General features: G+C 38.8%; 1 pseudogene; it reads right to left on the bottom strand.

Annotated features, from left to right (window-relative positions):
* The window catches only part of LOC141540964 (limbin-like), a 153,191-nt pseudogene that overhangs the window by 11,475 nt on the left and 122,861 nt on the right, over window positions 1–18,855 (bottom strand).

The following is an 18,855-nucleotide window of genomic DNA, read 5'->3' as shown; positions in this document are numbered from 1 at the left end:
GAGGCTGGAGCATGATGCGTGGGAATCCTGGCATCGGAGCCCCTTGGGTCAGGCCTTGATACCTACTCCTTACTAATCGGGAAGATTGGAAGCTGGAAGAATTCCTAGAGGCTATTCAGCTCAATATCATGTGTTACCTAAGAACTGAAGTCCCAGGTAGAACTTGTTCCTGGTCAAGTGGCTCATTAAGAGAGTAGGGATTCAAATAGAGTGCTCTGTCTAAACAGGACTGTTAGGTGATGCTGTGAGAGGCAGTGCTTTACTGCATTTTATTTACAGATGAGTTTGAAATTATTTTCAAAAGGGCTTTTGGAAATAAAGAACTTTTAAACCCCACAGTAATAAAAATCTGTTATTTTTCAAGATAACAGTGAGTGTACAGTCTGGCTTTAGGGGCCCATAATGCGGGGACTGTTTCAGGAAGATGGAGTGCTAGCAGCACACAGAGCGGATGGAGGGCAGAGAAGCAAGTTGGGAGCAGAAGAACGGCTCTATCAGAGCTATGGATGCGGTGACAAAGTGCCACATACTGAGCGAGACAGAAACACGCCCTGAGAGAATAAGTAAAATCAATATGTTCAAAGATTCCACTAAAGCAAACCAGACATTCCTTGTATTTAGCCAAAATTCACCAATCATTAACTAATATATTTCTCTTCTGAGCAGATTATTTGAGGACTGATTAACATAACAATCTGGAAATGAGTTTTCTGAACTACAGTTGATCTGGGATCAGTTTTTCTTCCTCAAATGTGAAAATAAACTTTTAATTAAGCAGCATGGAGAAAAGAATGTTTTCATGTTCCCAATCACTATTATTAAGTTAATTTGAAAACCAATGGAAAAAGAGAAGTGATAAAAAAGAATCAGTCTTGAACTCCCCATAACAAATATCATACATATATTTACAATCATGGGTCATTCTCCTCAATAGATTTTTGAAATGGGTCCCCAAGGCAGAGGTCGGGAGAGAAAAACATTTCTAGAATGGGGAAAAACCTGTTCAAAGATATAAAAATGCGATATAGAATGGCAAATTCAGGAGCTAGCTTAACAGAGGATAGAATATACATGAAATAGTAATCTGGAACATTCTCCCTCTCCCAACGTTCTACATGATACTACCAAGGATGCAGTAGAACTTTTGTCAGGAATCCAATCTTTCATAGACTTAAAGTTAAAAGGAATATCGGGGATATTTCCTTCTAGATTTAGCCTCTGCTCTATCACCTGCAGTGACATAGAAGTCATCCCCCTTAGCGGCAGCTCATTCCATTTCTGTGCACCATTTTTCTTAGGTTGAGCTGAAATTGGTATCTATCCTTATCATTTCCAGCAGGGATCTTGGCAACCCTAAAAGTAATGAGAATCGAGACACCAGGTCGCAATTTTGATCTGCTGCTTATTTGTCCTGTGACATTGATGTTCATTGGGGGAAAATGACTTGTTCAATTTTAAAAACTATAAAATGAGGATAATCATACTTTATAAACTACAAAGTCATCAAGAAGGGAAATAATACGTCAAGACCATAAATTCATTTAGCAATACTCTGCTAGCTGCTATATATAGGACAAGAAAAATTACCTTATCCCTGTCTTAAAAAATATTATAATTGCTTGGTCATTTCCAACATTCCAACATAAGGAAATACAAAATAATTTGAAGAAAAGCGTTAAAAACTGGGCAGCTCAGGGGGAAAGGGGGCTTCATGTAGAAGGAAGCACATCATAGTTTTGGATGAAGCTGGGCATTCTAAGAAGCAGAGTGAGGAGGGAAGTCATTCCAGGAGTGGGGGAAAGCCTGGAAAAAAGACAGAAAGATGGGAGATAGATAGAACGTCAACTTTAGGGACTAGTAAACAGGCTAAGGTGCATGAATGTAGAGTGTGCACAAAATAGTAGTAGGAAATCAATCGGAAATATAAATGGGAGTCAGTTTATAGAGGGCTTAAATGTCAGGCTGAGGAGATTGAATTTTATCCTAGAGAAAATAGGGAGCTATTGATGATTTGGGATAGATAAGTCAGTCAGTCAACTAGTATTTATGAAGGGCTTATTGAGTGTCTGCAAAGTGCTAAGAGCCATAAGACAAGGCGGAAGACGGTTCCTGTTATCGAAGAGCTTATGAAATTTTCTGAGTCATATGGTTGGACTTGCATCATGAGAATACAAGAATATTAATATAACAGATGTAGATACTGGGTTAGAAAGGAGAAAGATAGAAGCATAGATCTTGATAATGATCTGGGCAAAGGGAAATCAAGATTTGAGCTAGGACAGGATACAAATGAACAAAAGGAGCTGGATGAGAGGTGTAGGCGAGTTAAAGCTGAGACCTGGCAATTAATTGGAGGAGAGACGGAGATAACCTTTTTGTGAAAAGGGAAGCGCTGTGATGATTCTAGGTTGTGACCAAAAAAATGATGGCGCTCCGAGGGGTGTTGTGTTGTAGGAAAGGGAACAAGTTCCTTCAGGAAAATGTTGAATTGGAGATACCTCAAGGACAGCTCAGTGGCAATATCAAGCATACAGGATAAAGGCACAAGAGGCTAAATTTACTGAGTTGAGACTTATGCAAAGAAAAATAAGGTAAATAATTTTGGCCTTATAATATGTTGAATTATATTATACTTTCAAAATTTTATTAGACATTTGTTTGGAAGACCAATTTTCTTTTAATATTTGAATTTGTATAAATACAGATGCAGCTCTATAGTCTAAATTTACAGTAACTCCACGGTAATTGATGTTTCAAGTGTTAATGATAATGACAATGATAGCTTACATATGCACTATTTTTGATCAACCGCCTCCTTCTTGTGGATTTGAAATGGATCTGGACTTTCTTCCTAGAGTTCTTATTCTGTCTAATGTTCTTCAGCTTGCTTTGCTGGATTTAAATTTATTCTATTCCGTGAACAATAAGTCCTCCCTGGTACATGGGGCATTGAGACGGCACAGTGGATGGAGGGGCCAGTTCTGTAGTCTCACCTTCCCGAGTTCAACTATGGCCTCAGACACATACTGTGAAACTATGTCCAAAAGGCTGTTCTACTATATACAGATGTAGCAACCAACCAACTAGGTGTATGTAACAACTTGGTGTAAGAACTAGGTGTATGTAACAACTGTATGTAACAACTAGGTATAACAACGTGTAACAACTAGGTGTATGTAACAACTGTATGTAACAACTAGGTATAACAACAGTGTAACAACTAGGTGTATGTAACAACTAGGTGTATGTAACAACTAGGTATAACAACGTGTAACAACTAGATGTAACAACTAGGTGTATGTAACAACTAGGTATAACAACAGTGTAACAACTAGGTGTATGTAACAACTAGATGTAACAACTAGGTATAACAACAGTGTAACAACTAGATGTAACAACTAGGTGTATGTAACAACTAGATATAACAACTACTTATAACAACAGTGTAACAACTAGATGTAACAATGTAAGACTATACAAAAGCTCTTTTTGTAACAATAAAGAACTTTAAGATGGAATCTCTCAGGTAAAGTATGGATGATCAAATTATGGTATATAGCTGGAATGTAAAACTACTCTGGTGTAAGAAATGATGAAAGGGGCAGTGTGAGTGAAGCCTGGAAAGAATTGTCAGCCCTGATGCAAAGTGAGGGAAGTAGAACAAGGAGAACTATCTATTCAACAGCTATGTTTAAAAAAAAAAAAGCACTTGAAAAGGCCCCCCCAAAACTGATCAAAGCTAGGCCCAGCAATGATGAATCCTGCCATCCATCTCCTTAGAGAGGACAGATTTAGGATGAAGAATAAAACTTTTTTTTTTTGAATGTTAATTAGAATTGTTCTTGTTTTCTTTTTTCTCCTAGGATTGGGCAGTTTTGGGAAGGAAAGAAAATCATTTTTTTGGTTAACTAAAAATAAAGTGGCAATGCTAGACAAGATGACAAGATGTTCTTAAAGGTAAGTTTTCATTTTAATACAATATAATGATTTCTCCATATTTCATAAAGTTACAGTGATCCTAAAAAGTTTTGCTTATTTGAACTTTCTTACTTTTACTTGTCTTAATATTGATGTAACATTTCTCCCAATCCAAGCATAGATAAGCAGCATAAGACATATCAGATTCCATTATTTTAAGACAAGGAAGGGGGCAGCTAGGTGGCGCAGTGGATAGAGCACCAGCCTTGAATTCAGGAGGACCTGAGTTCAAATCTGGTCTCAGATACTTAACACTTGCTAGCTGTGTGACCCTGGGCAAGTCACTTAACCCCAGCCTCAGGGGGGGGAAAAAAAGACAAGGACATTTAAGAACAAAAGAGGGATTAAGAGAAAAGATCATTTAAGTATTAAGTGAATAGCATTTAAAGTGCTACTCATCTTATAGAAATGAAATAGGAGAAAGTGTTCTCCCACTTTGGCCACTACATGATTTCGTGTTTTCAGTTAGAATTTATTTTCCTGGGCTTCACTAGACTTTCAGGACTCTTTTCTGCTCTACAATTTAAGATTCTGGCTCAGAAGTTGACTGATCAAGGCCGGTGGTATCGCCTGGAATAAGGAAGCAAATGGAGGAATCAGAGGCAGGAGAGAGCTCTGAAGCTTAGGGGTTTCCCACCAGACCCTCTCTTAAGGAGTCTCTTTGCTTTCTCCTCTCTTGGCTTTGATTCCTGGAATAAGGAGGCCCTGAGCCCACACGTGACCTCAAGGCATTTGTTGGTTGTGGGACTGAACAAGTCATTTCCCCTCTGTGTGCCTCAGTTTTCTCAAGGACAAAATGAGAATAACAAGAGTCTCAGGGCTGTGTGAGGAGAAAATGCTCCGCAGGGAGCCTATCACAGAGTCCACCCAAGCAACGACTGTTTGGTTCCCTTGCTTCCCCAACTGTTAATGCTATTAATAATTATTTACATTACAAAAGCTACCACAGACCCACATTTTAACAGGAAGTGATGAACATGAATCTATTCCAGAGTATTCTAGTATGGGAAGTTGGTGAAATTTAAAGTAGGAAGTGACCTGTCCCGAGATTGAGATGCTGGTGGTTGGAGGAATAAATTGGAGAGGGGAGAAACAAGGCAGCAAGAGCAGTTAAGAAGACATCAGCCACAGGAGGGAAGGAGGTGGCCTGGGCTGGAAAGGTGGTCATGTGAAAGAGGGAGGGGTGAAGAGGAGGGAGAGAAGGAGAACAAGAGGAAGGGAGTGAGGGAAAGGAAGAGGAGAGAGAGAGAAGAAGAGGAGAGAGACACTGCCATCAGCCACAGGAGAAGGAGAAGGCCTGAGCTGGAATGGTGGTCATGTAAGAGAGGAAGGAGGGATGAGGGAGAGAGGAAGAAGGAGAGAGAGAGAGAGGAAGAGGAGGGAGAGAGATGAAAAGGAGGGAGAGGGGAAGGAGGGGAGAGAGAGGGGAGGAAGGAAGGAAGGAAAGGGGAGAGAGGAAAAGGAGGGAGAGAGAGAGAAGAGGGAGAGAGAAAGGAAAGAGGAGGGAGAGAGAGAGGAAGAGAGGAAGAGGAGAGAGAGAGGAAAAGGAGGAAGAGAGAGGAAGGAGGAGGGAGAGAGAGGGAAAGGAGAAAGAGAGAGATGAAAAGAAGGGAGAGGAAAAGGAAGAAGAGAGAAAGGAAGGAGGAAAGAGAGAGAGGAAGAAGAGGGAGAAAGGAAAAGGAGGGAGAGGGAGAGAGGAAAAGGAGGGAGAGAGAGGAAGAAGAAGAGAGAGGAAAAGGAGGGAGAGAGAGAGGAAAAGGAGGGAGAGGGAGAAGAGGGAGAGAGGAAGGAGAGGAGAGACACTGTCATCAGCCACAGCAGGGAAGGAGAGGGCCTGGGCTGGAATGGTGATCATGAGAGAGGGATGATAAGATGTAGCAGTTGACTGCACCAAGGGGATGAGAGTGAGGACTGGCCATTGTGCTTGCATCTGGGTTCCTTGGGCAGTAGCAGGGCGGTGTGAGAGTAGGGAAGGATGGCATCTGGGGTCAATCTCTGGGACACACCTGTTCATGTTGGGAGACTTGGTCTGAGCCAACCCAAATGGAAATTCAGGAGGGGGAGGTTTCTTGCTAAAGAAGTGGATGCCAGAGGGCATCAGCTGAGGTCATGGATTGATACAAAATGGGATGTGCTAAATGGGCACAGGATTTTACCAGAGTCATATGTGTGACTGCTGGGGGACCTGTAGCTTGCCTTGGATAAGGAGGGCAGGCCAGAGAGATGTTGGCAGCTGAGAGTTCCTGGCACTGTATGGAGACAAACCCCAGTCTCTTGTGGCCCTAACGTCTGTTCTACACCATAAAGAGCATCTGAGTCCTACATTCTAGGCTGTTTTCTAAAATCTCCGGGACAGATGCCAGCTCGTACTCTTCCTCCCAGTAGATCGTGGGTGAGCTCTGGCTGTGGAAGGCTGTACCCTCTTGCCCGCCCCACCCCCCATGCACACACCTACACATGTACAGAGTATAAGGCTGAAGGTTCCTGGGAGGGACTGGAAATGCAATAAACACACAAAGCATCAAGAAACTATTTTAAAAATAAATGTAAAGGGACTTTTAGAAAAATAATACAATTCTGTCGCTTCATATTTTGTTTTGCCAATTTGAACCATTTGAAGCCAGTGACATCACAGATCAGGACCCTGATTAGTCCTTTAACATAATAGGATTGTACTGCAATGCACAGAGAGATTTTCCAGATTGGAATGGGACTGGGTCTCAGAAATATCTTCTCTTCAGCAATGGTAAGGAAGCATCGCTTTCCAAAAGAGACTTGACCTGATCTTCTAAAGTCCCTAATCCTACAAGGCAGAAACTAAAGGCCACATCCCAGATTTTTTCTAACGCCCAAAGCTGCAGTAGCTTCCTTGTTTTGGGAACCACTAGCTTTATGTCTTGTGCCCAAGGGCACACTTGTCTGTGCAAGGACAGACTGCCCTTTACCTTTGCAACTTCAGCCCCTGGCATGGTTTTACTGCTGGAATCAAATAGCAGTCTTTCTTGCTCTTGGATTCTAGAATGGGAATTCTGGGGGACATCAATTTTAGAACTTTTGTCAGGATATAAATTTATTCCAAATCTTTTTTTACTATCCTTGTCCACATGAGAATCATGACTTTTCCTTTCTAAGGGAGAAATGTGGGTTTACCTGGTTATAAAAGGTCAAAAATGTGTCCATCTCGATATTCTCCAGCAAGTCTTCAAGCACAATGCTGTTTTGCTGCTCTTCCCTTAAACTGAAGTGAAAATAACATTAAGTTAAATATATTTTTTATTTTCAGGTCAAGAGGAAAAAGTTAAAGCTCTCATTGAATTGACAGCATCTTTTGGATATAAGTCTGTGGGAAGACAAAAGGAAAAGGAAATTCATGAGGTAATGTTGAAAAGTGAACATCGGTCTGTTTGTACCTTTGTATCCCCCACTGTCTAGTACAGAGTAGTTATTTAATTAACGTTTGTTCATTTGAATGGACTACATTTACAGTACCATTAGCCATCCTTGACTCCGATCGGTAAGGATTGGAAATACTCAGTTTTTCTGCCAGATCTACAGCTTATTAACAAAATTTGAAAACATTCTATAGAATTTCAGGGACTTATCAGTCAATTAAGCCAACTTCTCACTCAAAACAAGACATCTTAGATCATTGCCATCCCCTGTTTGCTTACAGACTTCCCAGGACAGGAAAATCACTATCCAAAATGACACATCACTGTTTTAGGGCATCTTTATTGTCACTTCCCAGTGTCCCTCAAACACGCCTTGCCACAATCTTACCTTCAATTATGAAGCTCTAGTACTTTCTGAGACTTGGTGAGGGCCTGCCAAAGCACAGCGGAAATCTGTCTTTCTGGCTTTATTTCTCCAGTCTGAGACAAAAGATCAACTTCTGAAATCCACTGCTGTCTCTCCATGATGGCTCGCCGCTGCAGGGCAGTCTCTCTGTGTACCAACTCGTATCCCAGCTTCCTATTAAGCTCTTCAATCTCCTCCAGCATGCCACATGGAGAAGAAAAGCAGTGACTCAGTCTGGGGGATAAGCTTTTCTGTTGTGACGGAGCAGAGTGCCGGAAAGGAGGGCCAGGTGAACAGTCTATCTCAAACACAAATAGATTCTTATAGACTCACCACGATGAGGAATCCGTCTGGTTATTGGACAGAGATGTGATTATCTGCTTTTGTTAGGCCTAGAATTCTATGGCTTCGTGTTCCCTTTCTAGCCCAGACCCTGGCTATTGTCATAGGAGGGACAGGCTGATGGCACCTTCAGAGAGAGCTCTGAACCTGGAGGCTCAGCATTTTCCTAGCTCCACACCCCGGTGTCATGCACTTAACTGTTTGCCTGGGTTTCCTCATATATAAAATGAGCTGGAGAAGGAAAAGGCAAACCACTGCAGTCATTTTGCCAAGAAAACCTCAAATGGAATCACAAAGAATTGGTCATAACTGAGATCACTGAACAACCATAAGCAATGGTGACAATTCCTAGAGCTATTAGAAATTTCAGGGGTTTCTAAATTATTTTTACAAATAGGGAACTCGAGGCCCAGACAATGTCAGGAGCTTGCTCAGGGTCACACAGTTAGTGGCAGAAATAGAACGAAAATCTGGGCCTCTCAGTTTCCAATTCTATAATCTTTCAGAGCACAAACTGATGAAAATAGTATTGAGGTTTGAGTCCCATTTCTGCCACTTTAGAACCTTTGTAAGGCATTTCCTATCTTGGAATTTAAGGCCTTCTACAATTTAGACTCAACTCCTTTTTAATTTTATCTCCCATTGCCCTTCTTGCTACTTATTCTAATCACCCTGGACTACTCATCAGCATGCTCATTTTGTCTGGCCCTTTCTCTTCCTTGCCTTTGCTTATTATAGGTAATCTTACAAATTCCAATTTCCAGACACTAAATTGTTCCTCTCAAGGCACTGTTCCAATGCCACATGATCTAGGAAGTGCCAAGTGTTTTTTTTTTTTTTTAATTACCTTATATAGACATCAAATTTATTTATTTATTTATTTTATAAATGGTACATCTCATCAATAGAATGTAAGTTCCTTGAGGAAAGTGCCATTTTTCTTTTTTAAAAACTTTTATCTCTAGCATAGTACGAGGAATATAGTAGGTGTTTAATAATTGCCTGTTGAATTATAAGTATTTTCATGGACTTATTATGTGCCAGGCACTCTATTAAGTACTAGGGATTCAAAGAAAGGCAGGATTCATTTGCTATTCTCAAGAAACTTATAGTCTAATGGAAATGAATCTTTCCACATCCTGAAATGAGCCATAGCACCCTGAATCTCGTATTTGGGCTTTCCACAGTATGTCTTATATGACGAATCTTGGTGTATGTGCCTAATCACTCTATCTCGTTGTAAGCTATTTGAGAATAGCACTTAGTGTAAATCCTTATGGAATTAAAATTCTCTGAGCTCTGATTTCTTTAGGTACAAAATGAAGGAAATAGGAGATCTAGGCTACCTTGCTCACATGGCACAATTGTGATGAGGAAATGAAACACTGACTAGAAAGCATTTTGTAAGTATAAAGCACTAAAGAAATATGGAGCCACCCTTATGATTATCAAAATCAGTGTCAAGAGATGATACTCCAAAATTTCCCATGAGTTGTGACCCAAATGGACTTTTTAATAACTCATGTTTACTGTCCAATCATTTTTAGGAAATGCCTGAATCTTCATGCCCCTTTGGAGGTTTTCTTGGCAAAGATATTAGAAATATTAATTGAATATTAAGAGAAATGTTAAATTATTTCCTTCTCTAGCCCACTTTATAGATAGAGAATTGAGGCAAATAAGGTGAAATGACTTTCCCAAGGTCATATAATTAGTTTCTGAGGCTATATTTGAACTCTAGAAAATGAATTTTCTCAATTCTAGGCCTAGCATTCTATTTGCTGCACAATCTAGTTGCCCTGAATAATAACTCATTACTCGATAACTTATGTTTAAGAACCTCATTTTTGATTGTCCTAAAATGGTGTAAGGTCCTATTACAGGATTCATGTTACTGAGAGAGAAATAAATGACCCCTGATCTCCACTAACATGTCATCTTAGTTTAGTTGAGACTGCTGAGATGAAAATTTACTATGCAGAATTATTTAATTTTTTAAAAAATTGTATTAAAATTAAATTCCTTTACTTGATTAATCTCTTGAGAAGGACCAGATGGTTGGAAAGAGAACTCTCAACTTCCATTTATAATACAAGGTAACCTAGGATATACTATAAGATATTTAATATGTATGGGAATGCCTGCCATCTAGGGGAGGGGGTGGAGGGAAGGAGGGGAAAATTTTGGAACAGAAAGGAGTGCAAGGGATAATGTTGTAAAAAAAAATGTTATAATTATAAAATTAATTTAAAAAAATAATACAAGGTAACCTGAGAGAACTCTAACATTTTCAGTATTTCAGATGCAATAAGTAGTTACTTGCCCTATGTCCCCGCTCTAACCTCTTGGAGATATCAATAATGTTGTTCTCGGAGCCTCACATAATTGTCTAACACCTACATTCATTCTTGAGATGTGTCCCCCCAAAAGCCCCTTCAAGTGGAAGGTTCAAAGATGTAATGCTAAACTCAGGATATTGAGGACAAAGTCTACTGTATTCTAGTTTGTCTTTGGGCAACTTGACCATTCCCTCTGAGTCTCACATTCTCCATTAGTAGCTACTAGTATTTGCCACTTAATAGAGATGATGTAAAAAGTGGTTTAGAAATATTATATTTGTGTATAAAAGTGAGAGAGTATGGTAGCTAGAAAGTGGGACGTGAGTCGGGAAGCCATGAGTGCAGACCCCATCCCAGCCACTTATTACCTGAGTGACTGTGAGTAAGACACTTCTATGATCTAAACCTTAGCAGAGCCATCTATAAAATAAAGGCGATTGGACTAAATGAACTACCAAATCCCTTCTAGCTCCAAATCCTATGAATCCTGAGAATCTTGGAGTCATTGACCTTATAGAAAAGTGGTGAGGAAAACTGTTTTGTAAATCCTTCAGCAATACAGACTCCAGAGCTAGTCCCCTAGGCTCAATCTCCCATGAGAATAAATGGAGAAAACTCACCCAAGAATGGATCCTTGAATAAGCACCTGAGTAGACTGTTCCAAATTAAATTTTTTGTCAGCAAAGGCTATTGTGAAATGTCCGTTCCACCAGCTGTGTTGGAGAGAGGCCATTTCAAAATTTCAATATTGGCCAAAACCCATTTCAGTGGTGTAGGAAAGGGCAGAAAAGTATTATCTGTCCCTGTTAGCTGTAGAACATTAGAAAGGAACATTAGAAAGGCTCTAAAGTGAAAGGGCGGCTTTATTGCTTCCTTGTATTTTGGATTTCTTTGTCTTCTTTATGAGAGGCTGTCGCTAGAGTGAAGCTAGCAACAATGAAAGATTCACAGTTAGAGGTCCTGGGAGGGGAAATCTGAGCTCTGACCCTTGCTAACTCAGTGACCTTGGATTAGTCATTCTCTGGAGTTCATTTTCCTCATCTTTCAAATAGAGGGTTGGATTAGATAATTTATAATGCTCCTTTCAATTTGAAAGACTGTGATCTAATATTGATAAAAAGTAATAATGATAATATTATTAATAAATTACCAGAATAATAATTCCTCCATAAAGTTCTCTGAAATTTCTGCCTTAGCAGAAGTATCCAACTTGCCATTCCTCCAAAAATCACCTGAATGCTGCCCTGACCAAATGAAAAAGTAATTAGGAAATGTTTAACAAAATAAATAATAACACGATGCAACACAGAGAGTGTTCATAGTATTCTCAGTCCAAAGCAGCAGTAAGGATCTGTTGCCATTGAACCCGACTCATGGTCCCAGGGTATCTAGTCATCTCAGTAATCCTGTGACGTAGGTAATGGAAGTACTTGCATCCTTCTTTTATGGATGAGGAAATTGAGAAGTGGGAATCTTTAGGCAATTTTCCCAAGGTCAATAGTTGATGCCAGAAACCAGAGCCAAACCTGTCTCTCCTGGTGTTGACTGCTTTAAAAAAAAGAATAAGTGTTTTTTGGTGGAATGAAACAAAATGGAAAAAGAAAAAATACTTGTCCGTGAAAAAAATTAAAATTAATTTTTCTACAGGAAAATGAGAATATATCTCCATGAGAGCAGATAAAACAGGCCCAATCTGGAAGCTACTTCGCTCTCCATCCTGATTTACTCTGCTTTCCTCTTCATTTAATTTATGCTCTTACATAGCCCTCCCAAGGTGTTCCCCCAATATTCCTTTGGAATTTTAAGACCCAAGTTCAAATCCTGGCTCAGCCCTTGGCTATCTATGTGACATCTGATGAAGCACTAGACCCTTTCTGGACTAACCTCATGTTTAGCTTTGTTTTCAGGATACGAGAAGAACATCCAGCTGCCCATGGTGACCCCTTGCTATTGCCACATCCTAGAGCATCTTTTAGATCTCCTTTATTCCAGACATCCCCGGGGTTCCTGATTTGTTATGGGTCATGTCTACCATGAACTTCACTGCCCTCTGAGTAACATTTAATTTTAATGTTCTGGAGACTGTAGGATCCATGATTCACTTTCACTAATTGGACATTAATTATAAAATAACAACAGAATGATAAGTTGGGGGGAGGTGTATGTGTGTGTATATATATATATATAGTGGTTTGTAGTTTATTTGTTGCTTCAGACATTTAGTCCCTTGAGCTTTTGGATAAAATAGCAACATGAGATTGATACCAGACATATTGATGTCCCCATTGTCCAGATGACAAAGCCGGTTCGTTATAAAGAGGAAATAATGGCTAAAGTTGGATGAGATGTAGCTGACATTCAAACCCAAAGCTGCAGACTTCAAATTAAGTACCGACTTAGCACTTAGTAAGAACCTAATGCTTCCCACCACGGCACTGTTACCTTCCTAAGGAAATAATACAAGTCAACAAGCAGAAATTGAGCACCTACTGTTGACCAGGCCTTATCCAAACCTTACAAATGAAAAATCACAGTCCTATGGGGTTAAGAGCTGGGAGAGAACTGAGAGAGCCCCTTGGTGATGAGGAACCAAGGCCAAGGCTAAACCTTACCCATCCCTTCTGATGCCAAGTTCAATGTTGTTTTCCCCAGGCAGATTGCATTCTGACATTAAGGGTATAATTGAGGTGCTAATTGAATAGTAGATTCAATACAAACTAGGACTTGAGATTTATTTTCATACTAAATTACTGTTTGATGAGTATCAACTGCATCCAATTCAATACTTACTGTCATCTGCTGTGCACATACTGTAAATATGACCTTTACAATATTTCTTAAATAAGCTTTTCAACAAATTTGAAAATGCATGTGTTATGCTAAAAAATGACTTCCAAAAAACCCCTAAGCACTTCTGAAGTAACCAGGCAAGAGAAAATACAAAATAATGGAAATTTAAGAGCGCTTATTGCTAGCTAGTGACTGAATCCCACCAGACCAGGGGAACCAGTGAATGAGTGGTCTCAGGGCCACATATTTATAGAAAGAAGAGAGAGACATCAAAATGTTTCTTGATACATTTTTCATAATAAAAGGAATTTCTATTCTAGACAGAAGGCACCGATTATCATACAAGGGTGCCATTCACCAACAGGCGATAAGACAATGTTTCTTTATGTTTATTAAGTTGTCAAGGTCTTAGGTTTTTCAGGGCAGTGCATCTGGGGGTGTAAAATACCATCTACATTAGGGCATGAAGAGCTAGTAACAAACTTCTAACTAAAGAGTTTCAGGATTATTTTCCTCACGGTCTCTTCTGGGGTGCTTTTCCACTTCACCTCAAAGATGAGCTACTAGTCCAAGTCTGGTTATTGGGCTCTTTGTAAAGCATCTGATGCATTACAATTAGATTGTAAGCTCCTTGCAAGGCAGGGATTTTTTTCTTCTATTGTATTTGTGTCTCCATCACTTAGCATCTACTTACTAAAAGTTTATTGGATATTTGTTAACTATTGACTATTGAAGTAGTCCTATAAAGAGTAACAATGAGGTAATAATAACTGGGAATCAGAAGGCTGGTACTGAAGTCCTTGCCAAGAATAGAGCAATAGTCCTTTATCTTTGCATGCAGTTCATGATTTGCTGAGTAGTTGAATAACTTTCTCAAATAATATTAATTTGTACAAAACACTTTCCCCCTAAAAGCTGTACATTATGGCTAATGCAAATCTTTGTATTTTTTTTTATTTTTTTTTTGCCTAGCACAGTTTCTGCCGTATAATTTCAACATATGTTTGAGATGAGACCTTTTGTGGCACTCCTTGAAAATAAAACATCACAGGTAACATGGCTCACCTCTGCAGAATCACCCCATAGATCCTCATTTCCTTCTGTGTTTCTTGCTCTATCTACTCTGCCACCTAGAGTTTCATGTAATTGGTTTCTATTATAATTCGATATCTTATTTTATAAACTGAAAAATAAGATTTTAAGGAGGGATCCAAAGGTTTCAGCAGAGTGCAAAGAATCCATGGTACTGGCATATACATAGTAGATATATATGTGTGTGTGTGTACACACACATATATACACACACTCATATATATATATATATATATATATATATATATATACACACACACACACACATACAACACAGATATATACATACAGAAGTACACACACAGAGATACACACACATACACACAGAGATATACACACACACAGATACACACACAGATACCCCCAGATACACACAGAGATACACATACACATACACATACACAGAGAGATACACACAGAGATACACATACACACACAGATATACACACAGAGATACACACACACAGATACACACACACAGATACACACAGAGATATACACACAGAGAGATACACACAGAGAGATACACACAGAGAGATACACAGACAGATAACCCCAGATACACACACATACATACAGAGATATACGCACACACAGAGATACACATACACACACAGAGATATGCACACACAGAGATATGCACACACAGAGATATGCACACACAGAGATATGCACACACAGAGAGATATACACACAGAGATATGCACACACACAGAGATATACACACAGAGATATACACACAGAGATATGCACACACACAGAGATATACACACAGAGATATACACACAGAGATGCACACACAGAGATGCACACACACAGAGATATACACACAGAGATACACACACATACACACACACAAAGATATACACACAGATACCCCCAGATACACACAGAGATACACAGACAGATAACCCCAGATACACACATACATACAGAGATACACACACACAGATATGCACACACACAGAGATATACACACAGAGATATACACACAGAGATACACACACACATACATATATTATACATAAGAGATATGCTTAATGACTTTTTAAGTCATTTTTTTAAATCACAAAAAAGTGATTTTATTATCCACATTTTTATGCTAATTAATTATGCTCCTTTTGAGATGAAGTCTACTAAAGAAAATTTCAGAAGTCTTAACTAATCTCTGCTTATATATTTGTCAACTACTCTCAATTTTATAAGTTGACCTTTTGCATAAAAATTTTCCAAATTTAAGAAAGTAGTCATGGTGATAGCTACTGGTATTTTCAGTCATCTTTTTGAGGAAGTCCATGATACCTTTTTCCCCCAATCATTCAACATCTTCTCCTTTTTTGAATATATTATAACTCAATTTCCCAAAGCTTTCAAAATTTAAAGGTCTTGAGGTTCTTATTTTCTATTAGGGAGAGTCTCTTATGCATGTAAGTGTAATAAATGTAAGGTAATTAATTCCATGAGAAGTGATCATGGGAAGAAAGGTCAGGAACAGACTTCAAGTACAAGATGCTGTTTGAGCTAAGCTTGAAGAGAAAGCAGAGATTCTAAGGAGAGAAGAGTAGGGAGTAAGTGAGGGAAGGAGAGTGAAGGAAGAACAAGAAGGCAATGTGGCTGACTAGAGTGACACCAGACGGAACTAATGAGTAACAAGCTCCCAAAGTGGGCTGGACTCCCAATGATAGAAGGGCTTTATATGACAAACAAAATTTATAAAATAGGCCTGGGCTTTAGGGAAAATGATATTGGCAGCTCAGTGGAGATGGATCAGGAAGGGGGACCTTTCTTACAGCTCTTAATTATGAGAATGTTAAAAAAAGATTTGTTCCTTTTTTGTGTTTTTGTTATTCTCATTCCACTTTCATCTCTAAATTCTTCCAATATGGTTAGGTTTATTTGGGTTATCGGTTAAATTCATTTTCTTTTCTACAATTTTTATTTGGAGAAATAATACTGATCACAATCTTTCAACTTCTTCTGTAATCATTTCTAAATGAGTTTATATTTTAAAAGGATGGTGGCTTTGACTGTCATCTTTCTCAGCTTGACTATTCACCAGAAATGTGTGGGCTAATCCAGTTTCTTGGTTCTTTTCATCACTTCCTTATGTCAACTGCTTTAGATACAGTCAGTTAAACTTCTTGAGGAAATTGTGCTATCTTATCTTCATGCCTTTCTATTTTTCTGCATTGGGTCATGTTAGAACTGCTGCAATGTCTTTAAGCATAATTGGTCTCCCTTTTGCTCTTTCAGGTTTTATGGTGAATTCAACCTTTATTCTACAAGTTAATGATATGATTGCATAAAGTCAGCTGACTCAGAAATGACTTTTGCATTGGCAATCAATCAGTGATTTCCTCAATTTTCCTTTTTTGCAAGGTCTTTAAATAACTGCCACATTAAGCTGTTACCTTCCAATTCTTTTCTAAAAGGAAATACTTTTTATCTAAAGACACAAGACTTGTTCCACCTGCCTTTGGGCCTTCATTTCTTCTGACCCATATTTTGCAACATTCTGTTATATTTTTACCTTTGTCTTTACATTGAAATGATTAAGTATAAATATATATTTTGATTTAGTGAATTTTAAAAAACTTTTTTGTAGCTCAACAGCAGTTAGTGTTACTGGAGAGGACAGAGTTGACCAATTTTACCTTTTCTAGCAAATGTTTTGCAAAAATTTTTAAATGCCGTTGTTGTTTGTTATTAATCTTACTAATACAGCAACTCTCGGCACAAATTGTTGTCTTGCTCTTGCATATTTAGCATTTTATCGACTCTTGTAAGAGACAAAATATCTCCATTTTGTAGTTGAGTAAAAGTGTTGGGATGGAAGTTTCTAGAGACTTACTGAAAGCATCATTAAGATGACTTGAACAGCAAACAGGATGACATCCTCTTTGTACATATTTTTTATTAGAAAGCTTTCCATTACATATAGTTTGAAGATGATTATGAACATTCAAAGTAGTAACATCAATTATTGAAACTCCTGATGAATCAAAGTTGTTGCTTTTGTTCAGTCATTTCCTACTTTTCATGAGGGTTTTCTTGGCCATTTCCTTCTCCGACTAATTTGTAGATGAAGAGACTGAGGTAGAGTGAAATGCCTTGCCCAAAAGCTGATAAGTGTCTGAGACTGGATTTCAATTCAGATCTTCTTAATTCCAGATCAGATACTCTAACTGCAGAGCATCCTAGCCCCAGTCAATGTTATATCCAAGTAATTTACGGTAATAGCATACTGTTTTTAGTAAAACTTATTTTTATTAGAATTTTTAAAAATTAGTTTTCAAATTACAAAATTCAAATTTCAAAGATTTTTCTGTAAAAAGATGATTTTTATCTGTTAGTTTATGCATAATACTAAACTTCTGATGTAAAATTCTCTATGACATCTTTTTAGTTAATAGATTCTATTTAGAAAATAATAATGTTGATTATCACAAAGTCTAGCTTATTTTTTTGGATCGGAGGAGATAGAGGAGGGAACCATGGCAGAGTGGAAAGTACCAAGGTGATGTGTAACAGAGACTTGGTATTCCCTGAAACCACAATGGCACTTGGGGATATCTTGCTGAATTGGGGTTGGGCAATGGCAGGGCTTGTTAAGTGCCCTGTTCAATGATAGAATCACTCAAAATAACTATTAAAAATCTGGAAAACCTATTAACATGTAGGGAGGGAGGTTTAGACAGTGGCTGCTCGCCCTGATTTCACTACTTACAGGGCTGTGTGACTCCAAGATCTGAGTACAGGCCGACTTTGTCATGGTTTCTGATGTGCTCAGTTCTTCCAACAGCAAACCCTGGACAGTGCCGAGAGTGTGGTAAATTTCCTGAGTTTTCCATGTCTTTGTTACCTTCTGAAGCTGCACAGAGGTCCCATACTCTCTGAGTTTGTCCTCCAGGGTCTTCAGCTGCTGAACTCTTTCCAAGGGTAACTCCCTGTGGACCTGAGGAAGCCTGAAAGAGAAGAAAAATCGGGAAAAAGGAGGAGGCTGCATTTCAGCAAGTTTACAAAGTTCCAGCAAACAATAAAAAACATAAAGTTTTCTCCTCAGGAGACATCCTAAGCAGGATGATAATACATGAAATATAAATGGCCAGGCTCTAGAGTCTGGTTTTATTAGACTATATCTTACTCTTTGAATTAAAGCTGCTAAGTTTCAGGGCTTATATTTTTCTCTTAACCAACACTAGGGCTTAGATCTCTTCTGATAAGTTGATAGCTGGATCCATGGGTCTCAGGCTTATGGGAGAAAAAGCTTTAACTATTTCACTGGTTAAACCCACAAGGTGGGGAAGTTCAGGGCAGTTTTGCCTTATGCAAAGTTCTGGATTTGGAGCCAGAATCACAGATTGTGAGTCATCTAGCCCAAATCTTACAGATAAGGAAACTGAGACTCCGAGGAAAAGGTCACAGGGGCAGTTTGTGAAAGAGCTGAGACCTAGGTCCTCAATATCCATAATTGGTGTTCTTATCCCATGTCTGTTGAAATACCAGCCTATTTTCT

This window comes from Sminthopsis crassicaudata, chromosome 4 (assembly GCF_048593235.1).
Source record: "Sminthopsis crassicaudata isolate SCR6 chromosome 4, ASM4859323v1, whole genome shotgun sequence".
Classification (NCBI taxonomy): domain Eukaryota; kingdom Metazoa; phylum Chordata; class Mammalia; order Dasyuromorphia; family Dasyuridae; genus Sminthopsis; species Sminthopsis crassicaudata.
The sequence above is the reverse complement of the archived record's forward strand: the minus strand, read 5'-3'. Positions and strand labels throughout refer to the sequence as shown.